Source organism: Pristiophorus japonicus, chromosome 5 (genome assembly GCF_044704955.1).
Source record: "Pristiophorus japonicus isolate sPriJap1 chromosome 5, sPriJap1.hap1, whole genome shotgun sequence".
Taxonomy (NCBI): Eukaryota; Metazoa; Chordata; class Chondrichthyes; family Pristiophoridae; genus Pristiophorus; species Pristiophorus japonicus.
Window position 1 is genome coordinate 6,331,219 of NC_091981.1, and position 18,399 is coordinate 6,349,617.

Genomic DNA, 18,399 nt, shown 5'->3' on the forward strand with positions numbered 1-18,399 from the left:
TCCCACATGACAACTATTGGTGACTTAAAACAACCAAACCACCCCACCGGTAGAAACCCCAATCTTGTAATAATTCTCCACTTCGTTATTCGCATTAGCTGGAGGAAAACTTTGTGAATGAGATTCCTGTGGATTGTCTAACTTGGTTGAGTCAGCATCTGCAGTCTAGCTGTACTCTACCAAATTTGGCCAGGACTCCCCTGCCCTTCTTCAAAATAGTGTCATGGGATCTTTTATATCCACCTGAGAGCAGACAGGCCCTCTGTTTAATGCCTCATCCGAAAGACAACACCTCCCAACTGTGCAGCACTCCCTCAGTACTGCACTGGGTGTGTCAGCCGAGATTTTTGTGCACGGCTGACACGGTTTTAGCAAATCAAACTCTGGTACCGTTCGATATCTGGAGCAGGTTCTGTCTGACACATTTTGACGGAAGGGTTCAGAATATTTATATTATTCTTGCAATGCACCCGAGAGCGAAAAGTTGTATGCAGAAAATAATGTGGAAGACATGTTAACAGCATGCTAGCTTTTAGGTTACAAGTACTATTTATTGATTTACTGTACTTGGATCTGGTTTCTGTAGGCAATTCCAAATAATGCTGCGCTGCTGATTATGAATTGCTGGTGGATGGTATTGTTCACAGGTAGTCCGAGACCAGGAGCGCATTGTGTTCACTGTGGTCTAGCTTTAGACTAAATGCCACGGCAGTTCAGCTGTCAAGAATCCTCCCATTTTGAACAAAATACAGATTATGATACAGAATTTGAAAATGTTTAATTTAATAGAAATTCCGATAATTTAATTTTGAAAAGCTGCAGCAATCCAGACAGCTGCATTCTTCACAACCTGGAGCGTGAAGAGAGCACAGTGAAAACGACAATTGGAAAGCTGGAAGTTGCGTCGACATGCCATCGCACTCACAAAAGGCTGTTTTCTGACACTTGGGTATTAGTACATGTCATCTTGATGATTGGAACTTCTCACCTCTTTTGTTCTAGGTGCAGAAGATAGACGATAACAATAGAGAGAACACATATAGAAGAAAGCAAGCCTCGGATTTATATAGCGCCTTTCATGACCACAGGACATCTGAAAGCACTTTACAGCCAATGAAGTACTTTTGGAGTGCAGTCACTGTTATATTGTGGGACCTTCTACCGTTCGTCCTCTAACTCCATATGAAGGCGAAACATAACAAGAATTAGGAGCAGGGGTAGGGCGTACGGTCCCTTGAACCTGCTCCGCCATTCAATAAGATCACAGCTGATCTTCGACCTCAACTCCACTTCACCATATCCCTCCCTTGATTCCCCTAAAATCTAGAGATCTCAGTATTGGCTAGAAAGAACCATGAGGAAGGGTGATGTCTGGAATGGGCACAGATGATGGTGCTGTTTTATCAGGACAGTAACACATCCAGGCCCTCCAAGCAGCTCCCCATTACACGTGGCAGAAAGCCCACTGGGCCAGGCTCCACACTCAGTTGCAGGCATAGCACAGGCTGCAGCTGGTTTGTATCAGGACTCTGCTGCCAATGTGCAAAGGCCACCTCAATCCCTAGAGGCGTTCTGGCATGCACAGCAGCCAGCCTTCAGTAATTCTGCCACCGAGGAATCACTGAAATGAAGCACAAGACTCAGTTTAAGAGCACAACCGCCACCTAGGGGAAGTACTGTGGAAGCAAATAGCAGGCACGAACATGTTTGTTTACTAATGTTCTTGCAAAGGTTTGGGAGGATGTCTCATTCTGAGCTATGAATGGGAGATTTGTGAATTGTAGTAAGATTTAAGGCACAATTGATGAAGGCATATTTGTAGAGGGCAGGTAGGTGTAAGGTGTAGATAGGAGTGTTAATTCATTGGGCACATTTCCATGTTGTCAGATCATGGGATGTTACAGTACAAAAGACTGGTCATTCATCCAGTTAAGTTTGCCCTGCTGTCTTTTACCATACAAGCCACCTACTCTCATCGCACTCTTCTGCTTGCCCCCTCCCCCATAACCTTTGATACAGAATTTGAAAATGTTTAATTTAATAGCAATTAATCTACTTGGCATCTTGTAATGTGCTTTTATAGGGAATGAGTAGAACAAAGAAGCAGATGCATGCATTTTCCTGGGGAGAAGATCCCATACGTCATTCCATCTTATCTAGCAGTAAAGGCTTCCAACTTATTCAGCAGGCCTTGCAAGAAGCAGTCTCTCTGCTGCAGGCTCATTCATTGTGAAAGGAGGCAGACACCTCTTCCACAAGCTAAGTTACAAACAAACAACTTGCTGTACTAACATTCTTGTTGCTCAGCCCAGATGACAGAAGCTGCCCTGAAAGATGGAGATAAATGAGGACTGGATTTCCATCTGGTCAGAAACTGGGTGAGAAAACGCATCCAAAAAGAAAAACTGCAAGTGATGCTAATCTGAAATAAAAATTCATTCTGATAAAGGTTGACACTTACAATGCCAACCTGTCTTTCTCTTTCAAACGCAGGCAGACAGGCAGGTAATTTTTATACTTTCTATTTCTGTGCGCCAAGAGGAAGTCTTGTCAAATTAAAACAAATAATATAGAAAATCCATTGAACAGTTTTGAGATGGTCGCTGCTGACCGCATCCCAAATCCCAGGGGTGGGGTTATATCAGTATTTGAGGAGAGCATTGGAACCTGTAGTTCTTTGTCCCCAGAATGCAGAATTACTAGCCTAATTTGTCTTTCTCAAGGAGAGAGATGCTGGGGTGTGAATGGCAGCATCCTGCACTTCCAGATCTGTTGTGGAACAGCCAGTTGCAGAGCAAAGCTCTGTCCGCTCTGCCACAACAATACGCCTCCAATTTTAACAGAGCCCCACTGTATCAGTGTGGCATTCTTTTTCCATTTCCCACTTCAGCCACATTACGAGTTCAGATTGACCATCACTGCCCGATTAAGGAGTGTTTTGCATTGAGACTGCTCAAACTCATTTCAAATTGGACCCTGATATCCATCACTTTGGGCTGGGGATTTGAACACAGGTCCAATGACAAAAGCCCAGTGTCCAAACCACTACACCACCTACCACCCCCTGCAGTCGGTCTTTGAGTGCTCAGAGACTGACTGAACTATAGTGATCCTTTGATTTGTGTTTCTCTGCCAGGTGTCGCCCTTCAAGCTATCGCCGTGCTGGGTTTTTCTTTCTAGTTTCTGCGGGGGTGGGAAAGATGAACCTGTAGTGAGTAGGAGGGGGAACACGAGCTCACCGATTTTTAAAAATACATGCATCTTTTTAAGTTAGTGTGCTGTGAGTCATTTCATTATTGTGGTGTCATTAACTCACGATTCATCAGCTATCACCACATAACATATCAGATCAACCACTTCCTGAGCTTTCTGGCCTGTTTAGGGACTTCAAACCTGCCCATCTGATTGGACAGAAACCTCTTTATAGAAAGGCCTGCGGTGATTCTCCCTCCAATTTTCCTCCGAAGGAAATATTTGGCCTCTGTTCTGCACCTCCGAGACCAGATACCTCTGTGGAGATAATGGGCGATAACCAGGACTCATAGGAAATAGGAGCAGGAGTAGGCCATTCGGTCCCTCGAGCATGCTCCGCCATTCTATAAGATCGTGGCTGATCTGATCTTGGGCTTAGCTCCACTTCCCCGCCCGCTCCCCATAACCCTTCACTCCCTTATCTTTCAAAAATCTGTCTACCTCCACCTTAAATATATTCAATGACCCAGTTTCCACAGCTCTCTGGAGCAGAGAATTCCAGAGATTTATAACCCTCGGAAGAAATTCCTCCTCATCTCAGTTTTAAATGGGTGACCCCTTATTCTTAAACTATGCCCCCCTAGTTCTAGATTCCCCCATGAGTGGAAATATCCTCTACATCAACATTGTCGAGTCCCCTCAGTATCTTATATGTTTCATCCCCTCTCATTCTTCTAAACTCCAATTAATATAGGCTTAACCTACTCAACCTTTCACCATAAGTCAACCTCCTCGTGAACCTTCTCTGAACAGCCTCCATTGCAAGTATATCCCTCCTTAAATAAGACGACCAAAACTGTACGCAGTATTCTAGGTGTGGTCTCACCAATACCCTGTACAGTTGCAGCAGGACTTCCCTGCTTTTATACTCTATCCCCCTTGCAATAAAGGCCAACATTCCATTTGCGTTCCTGATTACTTGCTGTACCTGCATACTAACTTTGTGTTTCATGCACAAGGACCCCCAGGTCCTTCTGTACTGCAGCACTTTGCAATTCTTCTCCATTTAAATAATAATTTGCTTTTTTATTTTTCCTGCTAAAGTGCACGACCTCACACTTTCCAACATTATACTCCATCTGCCAAATGTTTGCCCACTCACTTAGTCTATCTCTATCCCTTTGCAGATTTTGTGTGTCCTCCTCGCAACTTGCTTTTTCTCACCCATCTTTGTATCATCAGCAAATTTGACTAAATGACTTGGTTAATGGGACCGAGTGTAATGTAGAGTGTAAATAGTTGTGGCCCCAGCAACAATCCCTGCGGCACCCCACTAGTTACCGTTTGCCAACGGAAAATGACCCATTTATCCTGACTCTGTTTTCTGTTAGTTAGCCAGTCCGCAATCCATGCTAATATATTACCCCCAACCCCGTGAGTTTTTAATCTTGTGCAGTAAGCTTATGTGGCACCTTATTTAATGCCTTCTAGAAATCCACATCCACTAGTTCCCCTTTATCCACCCTGCTCATTACATGCTCAAAGAACTCCAGCAAATTTGTCAAACATGATTTTCCAAATGCTCTGCCACAGCTTCCTTAATAATGGACTCATGCAAAAAAAAAGGTTTAAAAAAAAATTACATCTAGAAATCTTTATTAAAGAAATGTTGTTTGAATGGGGGTATTTGGGTAAGCTTTCACCTGTGTTTATATCTTCAATCCCTTTTCTACGATAACCAACCTGAATGTCTGTAACTGAGAGGAAAAGAGGATAGTTTATTACCAGAATCCAGGTGGCTGTTGTTGCAGCCTGTTGAAAGATGCCAGGAGGTGACGTAGACAATGCAGCTATAACTCCCCTCCAATTTTCTCCGTTTGCTGCTGGGAAATGCAGCCTTTGCTTGGCATCTCCCAACTCAACATAACTTGGTCAAATATAACTCGTACCTATTTTATGGTACCGAACACCAATAACATTTAAGTCCTTCCACTCCTGCACACAGCCCTGTACCAGACACCATGCAAAGTTTTTAAATGCTTACGTTGCGAAAAGGGCTACGGGCTACAACAACAACTTGTATTTATATTGCACCTTTAACGTAGTAAAACATCCCAAGGCACTTCACAGGAGTGTTACAAAACCAAATTTGACAGCCACATAAGGAGAAATTAGGGCTGGTGACAAGAGTTAGGTTTTAAGAAGTATCTTAAAGGAAGTAGTGAGGTTTAGGGAGGGAATTACAGAGCTTAGGGCCTTAGCAGTTGAAAGCACAGCAATTAATGGTTGAACAGTTAAAATCTGGGATACTCAAGAGGCCAGAATTAGATGAGCGCAGATATCTCGCAGGGATGTGGGGTTGGGGGAGTTTGAAGAGATAGGAGGAGGGGGGGGGGGGAGGTGAAGAGATAGGAGGGGGGGCGGGGGGGGGTGAAGCCATGGAGGGCTTTGAAAACAAAGGAGGAGATTTTTTTTTTTAATAAATCGAGGTGTTGCTTAACCGGGAGCCAATGCAGGTCAACGAGCACAGGAGTAATGGGTGAACGGGACTTAGTTCGAGTTAGGACACGGGCAGCCGATTTTTGGATGACCTTAAGTTTACGGAGGGTAGTTCGCTATATAAATTAAAGTTTGTTATTGTGAGTTCCAGTACCATAACCAAGCTTCGGTGAATAAAAGAGAGCAATGGAAGGAATGATCCCACTTGTACTGGGTGAGTTCAGGAAGACAGCTGCTCAGTTTTACTTTCTTCATGCAGCTGAACGAGGCGCTGGCTTTCCCCCTTCCTCACACACTTTCTAACGTTCTGTATACATTGGCCAACTAACTTTTAAAATGAGATACAATTGGTGCACAGTAGGTGGCAGCAATTCAGTCCCCCACATGTTTTGCTGTGCCTCAATATCAGACTGCAACCAGTGCTTAAGCTGATGTGACTTCCCCTGTGGAGTGCAAATCGTACACAAGAGTACCTGTTTCTGATTTAAGGTCGCTGACTGTTTTGGCTTGAGTGAAACCATGACTCCCACATCAAACCAGTTGAGCCACACTGAAAACAACTGAGTTTTTGGTGTAATACATTCACATTTATGATGGGATCACCTCGACACACACACAGCGGGAGGAACAATGCAGTACGTGGCTTTCTAGGCCTCATTAAAAAATAGGAAAGTGAAAGAATTAACAGTAACATACAAAATACACATCCGCAAAATGGGAATAACAGCTTACATAAAATAAAGAAACTTCAAAAGTAATGGAGTACAAAAATGTTTATTGCATAACGGAATACTATTTATGATGATTTGGAGATCTAAGGTTCTAGCTCATGCTAACCAATATATCACTATTATAAATATTTTCCAGACATCGGAGCTAAAATAAACCATCTCTCTTCCCTCTTACAAAATATTTTTGGAGTTAAAAAAATAAAGGTGTAATTGCAGTGACATCTCCAGGGCCCACAATAAAAGAAAGCAGCATTGGGAAATCCCACATGCTATTCCTGCCAGCACTGAAGTGCAACCATCAGCAAACGGGGACTTTTTGGAATAGATTTCACATTTTCTCCCCTTTACCTGCATCCTGCCAGATTTTTCTTTGACTTTTTAAAAAATATATAAATTTTATTGCTGACTTGGGGACCTCAAGGCCAGGGCTGGGGGTGGGGGTGGGGGAAGGTTCTCTTCTTTATTCCCCACCAAACCATTCTGGTGCTGCCAGTTACTGGCAGTATTCTGGAGTCGCTAAATTGCAAATGGTCAGGCGTGTGGCTTCCAACTCGATGGCACTGAGTGGCCTTGTGGGTTTGGAGGACTCCAGACTAGACATCAGCCCAATCCAGTCAAATTCTGTCCCACTTAACAGAAAGCATGCAAGAACTAGTCACTCCAGTATCAATCCACAGTACCCCACATCAGCCCACTTACTATTCACCAACTCAAATTAATAAAAAGAACATTTACCATCTTCTGTCAGCCACCTCCATCTGTGCTTTGGGTTATTTGTAGGCCCAACGTACCACAGTACTCTCTTAGTCTTCATTGTAGCTCTTCAAAATGATCGGCACTCCATGACGTGACCTACATGTTTGCTGCTTCTATATTAAGAGGTAATGCTAAACATACACAATTCCTTAGACCACAGTTACAATTGTGTGTCCAATATTGGGCACCTTACCTTAGGAATGGTGTGATGACCATGGAGAGGGGGCAGAAGAGAGTCACTATGATATACCATGAATGAGAGGTTTTAGTTATAAGGATCAATGAGAGAAATTGGGGCTCTTTTCATTGCAAGGAACGAGGAGACTTGATAGAGGTGTTCAGAACGCAGAGGTTTTAATAAGTTAAATCGGAAGAAATTATTTCCACTGGTTGGTGAGTAAGTAACTGGAGAGCAGAAACACATCAAAAGAATAAAGGCAGATGTCAGACTTTATTTTAGACACAGATGGTTGTTCAGAAATGGAATGGAGTGTAGGAAGCAGAATCCATGAGGAAACCTAGAATCATAGAATAGTTACAGCACAGGCGGCCATTCGGCCCCTGCCCTATCCCTGCAAATATTTTTCCTTCAGGTACTTATCCAACTCCCTTTTGAAAGCCACGACTGAATCTGCCCCCACCACCCTTTCAGTCAGTGCATTCCAGATCATAACCAAACGCTGCGTAAAAAAGTTTTTCCACGTCACCTTTGGATCTTGTGTCAATCACGTTAAATCTGTGTCCTCTGGTTCTCGAACCTTCCGACAATGGGAACAGTTTCTATGTTTAGACCCCTGTAGTTGCATCTTCTCCTGTGCATACATCTTCCGTTTCCTCAAATTTCACCTTCAAATAGGTAACATGCCAGTTGGCCAGCGGCGTTCAGGAAAGAAAACCACCAATCACAAAGCTCGGAAAACTACAAATCAAAAATGGGCTGGAAAGAAAGGCTACAAAATAAAAGTCAACAGAAGCTGAACCAGTCAAACCAAAAGTTGGTTTGGGCTTCCATCTTGGAATTTTTCCTCAAATTGAAAATTTATCAGTGTAAACACCACTAACACATAAAAATAAATAATTCTCGTTTGGCTGGAGATGGAATTCTTGGGCTTTGCTGACTTGATTGTGAATGCCTTGGTTGCTGTCCATGTAAATCACAATAACCACCGACTCGTCATTGTGGCTCCAGAATAAGGTGATTTCTTCCTTCTAAGTCAAGTGAGCAGACTCGATTCAGGACCAGTTCGCCCTTCACCCAGCGCCTGCCTTTCCAAATGATAGAACATTATATAGGAACATTTGGCCATTCAGCCCCTCGAGTCTGTTCTGCCATTGAGAGATTATGGTTGATCTATACCTCAACTCCATTTACCCACCTTTGTTCCATCACATGATACCCTTTTACCTGTTGATCTGTCTTGAAAATTTCAATTGACCTAGAATCCACAGCCTTTTAGGGTAACAAGTTCCAGATTTCTAATACCTTTTGTGGCAAAAGGTTCTTCTTGATTTAACTCCTAAATGGTCTAGCTATAATTTTTAAGATTGTGCCCAATTGTTCTGGATTCCCCAACAAGACTAAAATACTTACTCTGTATCTACCTTATTGAAATCTTTTATCATATCAAATACCTCCATTAGATCACCCTTCAAATGTTTACTTTTTTTTTTATACATTTTTTTATACATTTTTATACATGAGAGATCTAGGCATTGCTGGCAAGGCCAGCATTTATTGCCCCTTCCCAATTTGCCCTCGAGATGGTGGTGGTGAGCCGCCTTCCTAAACCACTGTAGTCCGTGTGATGAAGGTACTCCCACAGTGATTTTAGGGAGGGAGTTCCGGGATTTTGACACAGCAACTGAAGGAACAGCCGACATATTTCCAAGTCAGGATGGTATGTGACTTGGAGGGTAACCAGGAGGTGATGGTAATCCTATGCGCCTGCTGCTCTTCTAGGTGGTAGAGGTCGCAGGTTTGGGAGGTGCTGCCGTGCTTCTTGTAGAGGGCACACACTGCACCAGTGGTGGAGGAAGTGAGTGTTTAAGGTGGTGGCTGGGGTGCCAATCAAGCAGGCTGCTTTGTCCTGGATGGTGTCGAGCTTCCTGAGTGTTGGAGCTGCACTCATCCAGGCAAGTGAGAAGTATTCCATCACACTCCTGACCTGTGCCTTGTAGATAGTAGAAAGGCTTTTTCACCCGGGTGTAAACCTGGTCTACTTTATTCGTGTCCAAAGTGACAAGACATGGTACCAGCACTTATATACCAGGTGTCTGGTGACCCCAAGCATCAATACGTGACAGATCTTATCAAACATACAAGATAATGAGGGGGCTTGACAAAGTGGATGCAGCGAGGATGTTTCCACTCATAGGGGAAACTAAAACTAGGGGGCATAGACTCAGACTAAGGGGCTGCCCATTTAAAACTGAGATGAGGAGGAATTTCTTCTGAGGGTTGTAAATCTGTGGAATTCTTTGCTCCAGAGAGCTGTGGAGGATGGGTCATTGAATATATTTAAGGCGGAGATAGACAGATTTTTGAGCAAAAAGGGAATAAAGGGTTATGAGGAGTGGGCAGGGAAATGGAGCTGAGTCCATGATCAAATCAGCCATGATCTTATTAAATGGTGGAGCAGGCTCGAGGGGCCGTATGGCCTACATTTCTTATGTGCCCAAAACTGAATGCAGTGCTCCAGATGGAGTCTGAAAGTTCTGTGCAACTCATGCATCACCTTCGCCGCTTTGAAGGAAACGCCAGCATCCCATTACTGACAGAATAAGACACTGCAAGAATAAATTAGCTTTTTTTTTGTCGAAAATATAAATGAGCAACTAGGGATAAGTAAATCCCAGCCTTGCCAGCAACACCCAGATCATCCAGAGAATGATTTTTTTTTAAAAAAAGAGTAAAGGATCACTTATTTTACATTTGATATTTATTAAGTCAGCCGTATTTTTTATTTACTGTCACAGACAGCCTCTCCAGTCACTCTCCTCATCCTCTCATAGCACTACAGCTTTGGTTTGAGTTTTACTCCCAATGTGGAGGTCTAGATTCAGATATCTGGGGAGCCTGGTTCCTCGTTTGTCCGAAACCTGTCCAGCAAATAAACATATCGGCACATTGTCCCCATCCTCTACAACAACTTGTATTTATATAGCACCTTCAACATAGGAAAACATGCCAAGGCACTTCACAGGAGCGTTATCAAACAAAATTTGACTCAGTCACATAAGGAGATGTTAGGACAACTGACCAAAAGCTTGGACGAAGAGGTAGGTTTTAAGAAGCGTCTTAAAGGAGGAAAGAGGTGCAGAGAGGTTTAGGGAGGGAATTCTAGAGTTTAGGGATTTGGCAGCTGAAGCAGAGATCATAATCGGGGATGCTCAAGAGGGCAGAATTAGAGCACAAATATCTGAGGGTTGTGGGGCTGAAGGGGATTACAAAGATATGGGGGTCAGGGGGGTTGGAAGGCCATGGAGGGATTTGAAAACATAGATGAGAATTTTAATAGAGGCGTTGCTTAACCAGGAGCCAATTTAGGTCAGCAAGCACAGTGATGGGTGAACAGGTCTTGGTGGGAGTTAGGACACGGGCAGCAGAGTTTTGGATGACCAAGTTTACGTAGGGTAGCATGTGGGTGGCCAGCCAGGAGTGCGTTGGAATAGTCAAGTCTAGAGGTAACAAAGGTATGGATTAGAGTTTCAACATCAGATGAGCTGAGACAGGAGTTGGCCCACTGTACTGGATCATGAATTCTACAGTAGCATAGTTTTGTTACAACTGAGAAAACAGCTGAGTGGAGGGCATGGGCTTGGGTCACAGTGGACTGGGCGGTCTTGGGCCCTACCTGAATACTTTTGGGGGTCGGCTGCCTAATAAGCTCACCTGTCATCAGTACTTGATAGGTTGGATAAGTTAGTACACTAAGTTCTTAACCTCCTGACACCTTACCTGCCCCCAAGTGCTTTTAAACCCACCTCTTTGTGCCAGATGTTTCCCCAACTCCTGCTCCCAATTCACCCAGACTGCTCCCCTTGCTTCTCGGTCCACCACTTGAGCTTGCTGGCTTGTGTGCCTTCACCCAGCCCAAGTACTCGAGATCAGAATCCCCGTGCTCCCACACCCCTTCCCCACAGTTATTCACAAGGCCAGCTCTTCCCAGGTTATAGCATCCTTCCCAACCACAGATCCACCCAATCTCCACCTGGTCTGACATTCAGCTCCATCTTCCCTTTCATCTGCCCATATTGCAACACCTCTCTGCCAACCTCTACCACCATCCAAGGTCTCCCTTGGGCATTAAAAAAGCCAAGTCACAAATACTGAATCTGTGAGAATCACAGAGAAACCTGGGAGAGGGGAAATAGGGGAGACACAGGAGGAGAGGGGAAATAGGGGAGACACAGGAGGAGGGGAGACACACAGTGGAGAACAAATAGGGGAGACACAGGAGGAGGGGAGACACACAGTGGAGAGCAAATAGGGGAGACACAAGGGAGGATGGGAGACATAGGAGAGCTGTACAAAAGAGTGAGATTGAAATTGAGAGAGTCAGAGTATCTGTGGAATACAAAAAGCAGTGTCTATTGACACCACTGCGTTAGCCAACAAGTTGGAGGGGGGATGGGACTTATGGAATCGTACAGCTCAGGAGGCCATTTGGCCCATAGTATCTGCGCCGGCTCTTTCAAAGAGTAATTCAGTCAGTTCCACACTCCTTCCTCTTTCCCCATATCCCTGCAATTTTTTCTCCTTCAAGCATTTATCCAATTCCCTTTTGAAGGCTACAATTGAATCTGTATCCACCACCCTATCAGGCAGCGCATTCCAGATCATAACCACTCATTGCATAAAAAAGTTTTTACTCATGTCACCTCTGGGAAAAAAAACTTAATTAGTCAGCTGTGGCTCAGTGGGCAGCACACTCGCCTCTGAGTTAGAAGATCGTGGGTTCAAGTCCTACTCCAGGGACTTGAGCACAAAAATCTAGGCCGTTATTCCAGTGAAGGAGTGCTTCGCTGTCCTTCGGATGAGATGTTAAACCGAGGCCCTGTCTGCCTTCTCAGGTGGATGTAAAGAATCCTATGGCACTATTTCGTAAAAGAGCAGCGGAGTTCTCCCCGGTGTCCTGAGGCCAATAATTATCCCTCAATCAACATCACTAAAAACAGATTATCTGGTCATTATCACATTGCTGTTTGTGGGAGTTTGCTGTGCGTAAATTGGCTGTCCTGTTTCCTACATTACAACAGTGACTACACTTCAAAAGTACTTCATTGGCTGTAAAGCGCTTTGAGGCGCCCGGTGGTCGTGAAAGGCGCTATATAAATGCAAGTCTTTCTTTCAGGACTCAGCAAACAGTCTATTTTACAGCAAAGTATATTTAAACAGTGCCCTACAGCAGTCTAGAGTTTATTTAAACAGCACACATCAGCAAAGTGTCTCTACGAACTCCAGGAAACAGAACCCATGACCAAAACTGCAGCAACTTCTCCCGATGAAAGTGGCGTGATTTCTCCAGCAAAATGTAATGAGTGGAGGAATTACACAATACAAATGATGTGCGTCAAATCAATCCAGCCACTTACAGCAGTGCAGTCTCCAGGCGTGATTGATGGGGCAATTACCCAATCAGCTCCATTCTGGGCAGGAATAGTATTGTCACTACACAGCTGAGTAAGAGACAACACAAGAATTAGAAGGTGGGAAAGCAGGAGTCACAGGAAGATTTTTTTGTGAGCAATGCCACTGAAGATAAAATGCTACACCACGCTCCTGTCATCAATGTTCCCTTTAGGCTGCGCTGTAGCTCTCCCTCAGGCCGCTTGCCGGCTTTACAATAGGAAAAATTGCACATGGGAATTTGAAGGGGCCGTGCACCCCCAAAAAATAAAGGCAACATTGTCATTATGAAAAACTGAATTTAAAAAGCACGATATAAAATCCCTGTCATGCTAAAATAGCATCCGTCTAAGTCACTGCTAATTGATAGTTTACGTTCCTGGTTCTTGTCTCTCGATTGGCACATTTTACGTGTTCAGTTATGATGTTATGAATATAAAATTTAAGCCATTCAAGTGCAGGGGATTTGCATTTATATACGTGACACCTGAAATATTACCATCAAAATCCAGTGGTTTAAAAACAAAGCACATAAAAACAAAAAAAAATTACAAAAAAAAAAAATTCATAAAACCCTTACCTACAAAATCGCTGAAAAATAATTTCAAAATATAAACTTTAAACTTACCTTTTTTTGCAGGTCTTCATACTTACCGCTGCTGGCAGGGCTGCACCGACAGGTTTGACCTGTTGGTATTCTGGACATGGCAGAGAGCCAAAAGTGCGCCAGTAACGCAATCCGCGGCGGTGCACCTCTCCCTGGCAGTACATGGAAGCCGCAAAAAGGTGCCCGAAGATGCCACCGACCGGGTTTTCGGTGCAGAGGGTCAAATCACGGCAAAAACCCGGTTGCAAAGTCGGTGAAAATCCAGCCCCTCGTGTGTGTTTCCACTTGTGGGGAAGAGCATAACTCCAGGCAATCAATACAAGATAGTCACCAAGAAATCCAATGGGGAATTCGGAAGAAACTTCTTTACCCAGAGAGTGGAGATAATGTGGAACTCGCTGCCACAGGTTGAAGCGAATAGTATCGATGCATTTAAGGGGAGGCTAGATAAACACATGAGGGAGAAGGGTTATGCTAAAAGAGTTAGATGAGGAAGGATGGGAGGAGGCTCGAGTGGAGCATAAACGCCAAATGGCCTGTTTGTGCCGTAAATTCTATATAATCCATGTAATCTGTGCAGTACAAGAAGCCCGTCACTCTTCAAGCTGTAACAGTAATTATAAGTTTGTTTTTCCTTTAAACAAGAACAGACTTTGAAACATTTTTTGATGTAGGTTTTGGCAGAAAAACGATTAATGGCTTTAAAAAAGTGAAAACAGAAGGAATAAAGTGTGAAACAAAACAAAAGACCCGAGAGAGGAGACAGAGGCAGATAGAAAAACAGAGTCAGAGGCAGCTATCGTTACATGGGGAAATCACTTACAAATGTCTTTTAAAATTCTGCCACTGAACATATTCATTGCTGCCTACTTCCAGTCCAGTACCCACTTTGCAATAGCATAACCCCCGACTGACTGTGGGCAACACCATGGCAAATCTGCAACAATGTTGTATCTAGCATACGTCCAACACACAGTAAATCCTAACTGCTTCACATTTTCCAGGGACTGATAAGGGACTACTTGCATCACTGTCTGAGTCACAAACTTATTTCCAAATCCTTCCAGCAGCCATGTGCACACCCATCTCTCCCCCACACCCCACAAACAGCGTGACCGTTGACTCTCCACAATCAACAAGGGAGATAAGCTAGCATTCCTGTATGTTGTCTGCATCACTCACGATGTCCCATTTGGGTGTCAAAGTATGTGTGTTTACACTTGCACCTAGTTGCCTCATATTTCATACGCATAAAACAGCAACACATCACAACTGAATAGAAATGCAATGCACCCATTTGTCAAGTAGCTGGAAAATAGTCAACGATAGCTACCAATAGAAAGTGAATCAAGTACGACTCACTTTACCATTTGAGGGAGCTACCCAACAAAGCTATTCAACCTGAAAATCTAACTGGGAATAGTTTGTTCCTACCTTAAACTAACGTTGCACTTTAAAAAAATATATAAACGCAGCGAGTGGTTGGGATCTGGAAAGCGCTGCCTGAAAGGGTGGTGGAGGCAAATTCAATCGCGGCTTTCAAAAGAGAATTGGGTAAGTACCTGAAGCAAAAAAAATTTGCAGGGCTAAGAGGAAAGGGCGGAGGAGTGCTCTTGCAGAGAGCCAACACGGGCTCGATGGGCCGAATGGCCTTTTCTGTGTTGTAACCATTCTATGATTCCCCACTTATGCACATACCAGATTGCATTAGGTCATGGTAATAACAAACGTGTACATTTGATTATATATAGGTCAGTTTGACATAAACCAATTCAAACATAAGTGACCCGTTAACCAACAGTCAAGCTGCTGACATGACTTAATCAAGCGGTTTGAAGAATACACATTTATAGTTATTTGGCAGCTTGGTACAGAGTCAATGATGGTTTGCCAACTAATCTTTATAGCTGTTTTTGATTCTGGTGAGTTGCCAGGTCCTGTTAGTAACATAAGATTGATGTTTCTGTAAATAAATGAAAGAAAAAAAATCTGATCCAATATCTAAACCTCTCGGAAATAAGAGGGTAGTATTTCCTGTTGGGTATAATTGGGACGTTACAGCTGAAATCACGGCCAGACAATACCAATTTACTGTCAAATTTTCTGCCAACCTCATCAGCAGACACTGGAACATAAAATTCTCTGCAAACAAGGGTAAGTCAGCGTAAGCAATTGGCCCCCCCCCCCACCAAGGAACGCAACATATATTCCTTCTTTATGCATGAAAATTGAAGTTTCAAGTCATCTAACTACCATTCACGCACGTTAGGCACAGCATGTTTAAGAAAATGGAATCGTGGAAACTTTTCAATTTTAATCTAACTCATCTGTAACCATAAAAATGCATTCAAAGACACAGAAAATACAGAGCAGATCTCAGCAAAGATAACTGCACCCCCCCACCAACATTCCCTCTAATATTTTGGGGGGGCGTGTTTCCGCAAATGCGCTGTTTTTCCATTTAAAAGCCGGTGAGCGCCTGTGCTGGACCTCAATGGGAACATTAACCCCGCCCCCAGATAAAATTACCGTTTCCTGCTGTGTTTAAAATTCTGGGCATTATTTTACAGCCTTTTTGACCAGTTTAATTGCAGAAAATTACTCTTTAGCAAGGGGGTGCGCCATTATATTGAGCAGAGATGTGTATGGCGCAAGGATCGAAGGAATTTGCGTGTAGTGTAATTGAGCACATAACACAATTGTGCACGAGTTTGCTCGAATGCTTTTAATATCCCCCAATTACACGCATCTCTGGACACAAATACATTGGAAATTCCACTCCCAAGATCCTCTTGGAAATATGCTTAATTTAAAAAAAAACAAAAATCGGGAGTTCAGTTGAGATTCAGTTTCCAATGCAATTTGGATCAAATTCAATATTTTGAGTTTCCATGATCTGAACTTTGGCTTGAAAAATTGAGAAAGCAATGAGTTCAGAATTAAAATTGTTTTTGGATCATCAGAACATTTAAATTCCAGATGTGCATTCCTAACTTAGAATCATGACACAGGAGGCCATTCGGCCCATCGTGTCCGCGCCGGCTGAAAAAGAGCTACCCAGCCTAATCCCACTTTCCAGCTCTTGGTCCGTAGCCCTGTAGGTTTCGACACTTCACATGGCATATCCAAGTATTTTTAAATGCCATGAGGGTTTCTGCCTCTACCACCCCTTCAGGCAGCGAGTTCCAGACCCCCCCCCCCACCACCCTCTGGGTGAAAGAAGTTCTCAATTCCCCTCTAATCCTTCTACCAATTACTTTAAATCTATGCCCCCTTGTTATCGACCTGTCTGCCTAGGTTGAGCAAACAGGCCTAATTTTGATCAGAGCCAGAGTAAATCCAGTGTGCTTCCAGAGAATAGGAATGTGTTATGGCCCAGAGGTCTGCTGTAACTAAACTAATAGATGCTGCTGGCCATCCAGATAATGTGATTGCCGTAAATTTTCAGAAGGCCAATCACAAGGGTCTGAATGGTTTATAAAAAGAAAAAGACTTGCATTTGTGTAGCAACTTTCATGACCATCGGACGTCTCGAAGAGCTTTATAGCCAATGAAGTACTTTTGAAGTGCAGTCACTGTTGTAATGTAGGAAACACGACAGCCAACTTGCACATAGCAAAATCCCACAAACAATGAGATAATGATCATCTGCTTTAGCTATGTTAGTTAGAATCATAGAATGATACAGCACAGAAGCAAGCCATTCAGCCCATCGTGCCAGTGTCGGCTCTTTGAAAGAGCTATCCAATTAAATCTCACTCCCCTGCTCTTTCCTCATAGCCCTGCAAATTTTTACCCTTCAAGTATTTATCCAATTCCCTTTAGAAAGTTACTATCGAATCTGATTTCACCGCCCTTTCAGGCAGTGCATTCCAGATCACAACTTGCTGCGTAAAATTTTAAAAATTCTGATCTCCCTTCTGGTTCTACTACCAATTACTTAAAATCTATGACATCAGGAGGGTAAGTAACCAGCCACTGGAAAATTGTTCTCCTTACTTTATCAAAACCCTTCACGACTCCTGTCAACGACCGGAAGTTGCGCAGAAACATACTGCGCATTAATCTGGAACCGGAAGCTCCCCCCCCATCCCCACAGCTTTTTTCCCCCCTCTCAGCCCGCTCCCTCCCGACATTCTTGAAGCAGCCTGCTCCCTCCCGGTATTTCGATTTTTTAAATAAACGAACCCGCTCCCATGACAAACCGGCAGCGTGCATGCGCAGTCCGCTTCCAGTTCGTTGGCAGCAGTCGTGTCCTTTGCAACTTGTCCCACCACTTTGAAAGATTTGTGTACATACACCTCCAGGTCTCTGCACCCCCTTTATAAAAATTGTACCATTTAGTTTATATTATCTCTCCTCATTCTATCTTCCAAAATATATTACTTTCCATTTCACTATTAAATTGCGCCTGCCACGTGTCTGCCTATTTCACTAGTCTATGTCCTCCTGAAGTCTGTTACTATCTGCTTCATTCTTTACTACATTTACGAGTTTCATGTCATCTACAAACTTTGAAATGATGCCCTGTACACCCAAGTCCAGATCATTAATATACATCAAAAAGAGCAATGGTCCAAATAGCGACCCCCGAGGGACACCACTATATACCTCCCTCCAGTGTGAAAAACAACCCTTCACCACTATGCTCTGCTTTCTGTCCCTTAGCCAATTTTGTATGCATGCTGCCACTGTCCCATTAATCCCATGGGCTTTAATTTTGGTAAGCCTATTATGTGGTACTTTATTAAACATAAGAAATAGGAGCAGAGTAGACCATTGGCAGATCTGATCATGGATTCAGTTCCACTTCCCATAACCCTTTACTCCCTCATCATTCAAAAATCTGTATCTCCACCTTAAAGATATTCAAAGACCCAGCCTCCAAAGCTCTCTGGGCTAGAGAATTCCAAAGATGCACAACCCTCAGAAGAAATTCCTTCTCATTTCTGTTTTAAATGGGCGATCCCTTATTCTGAAACTAT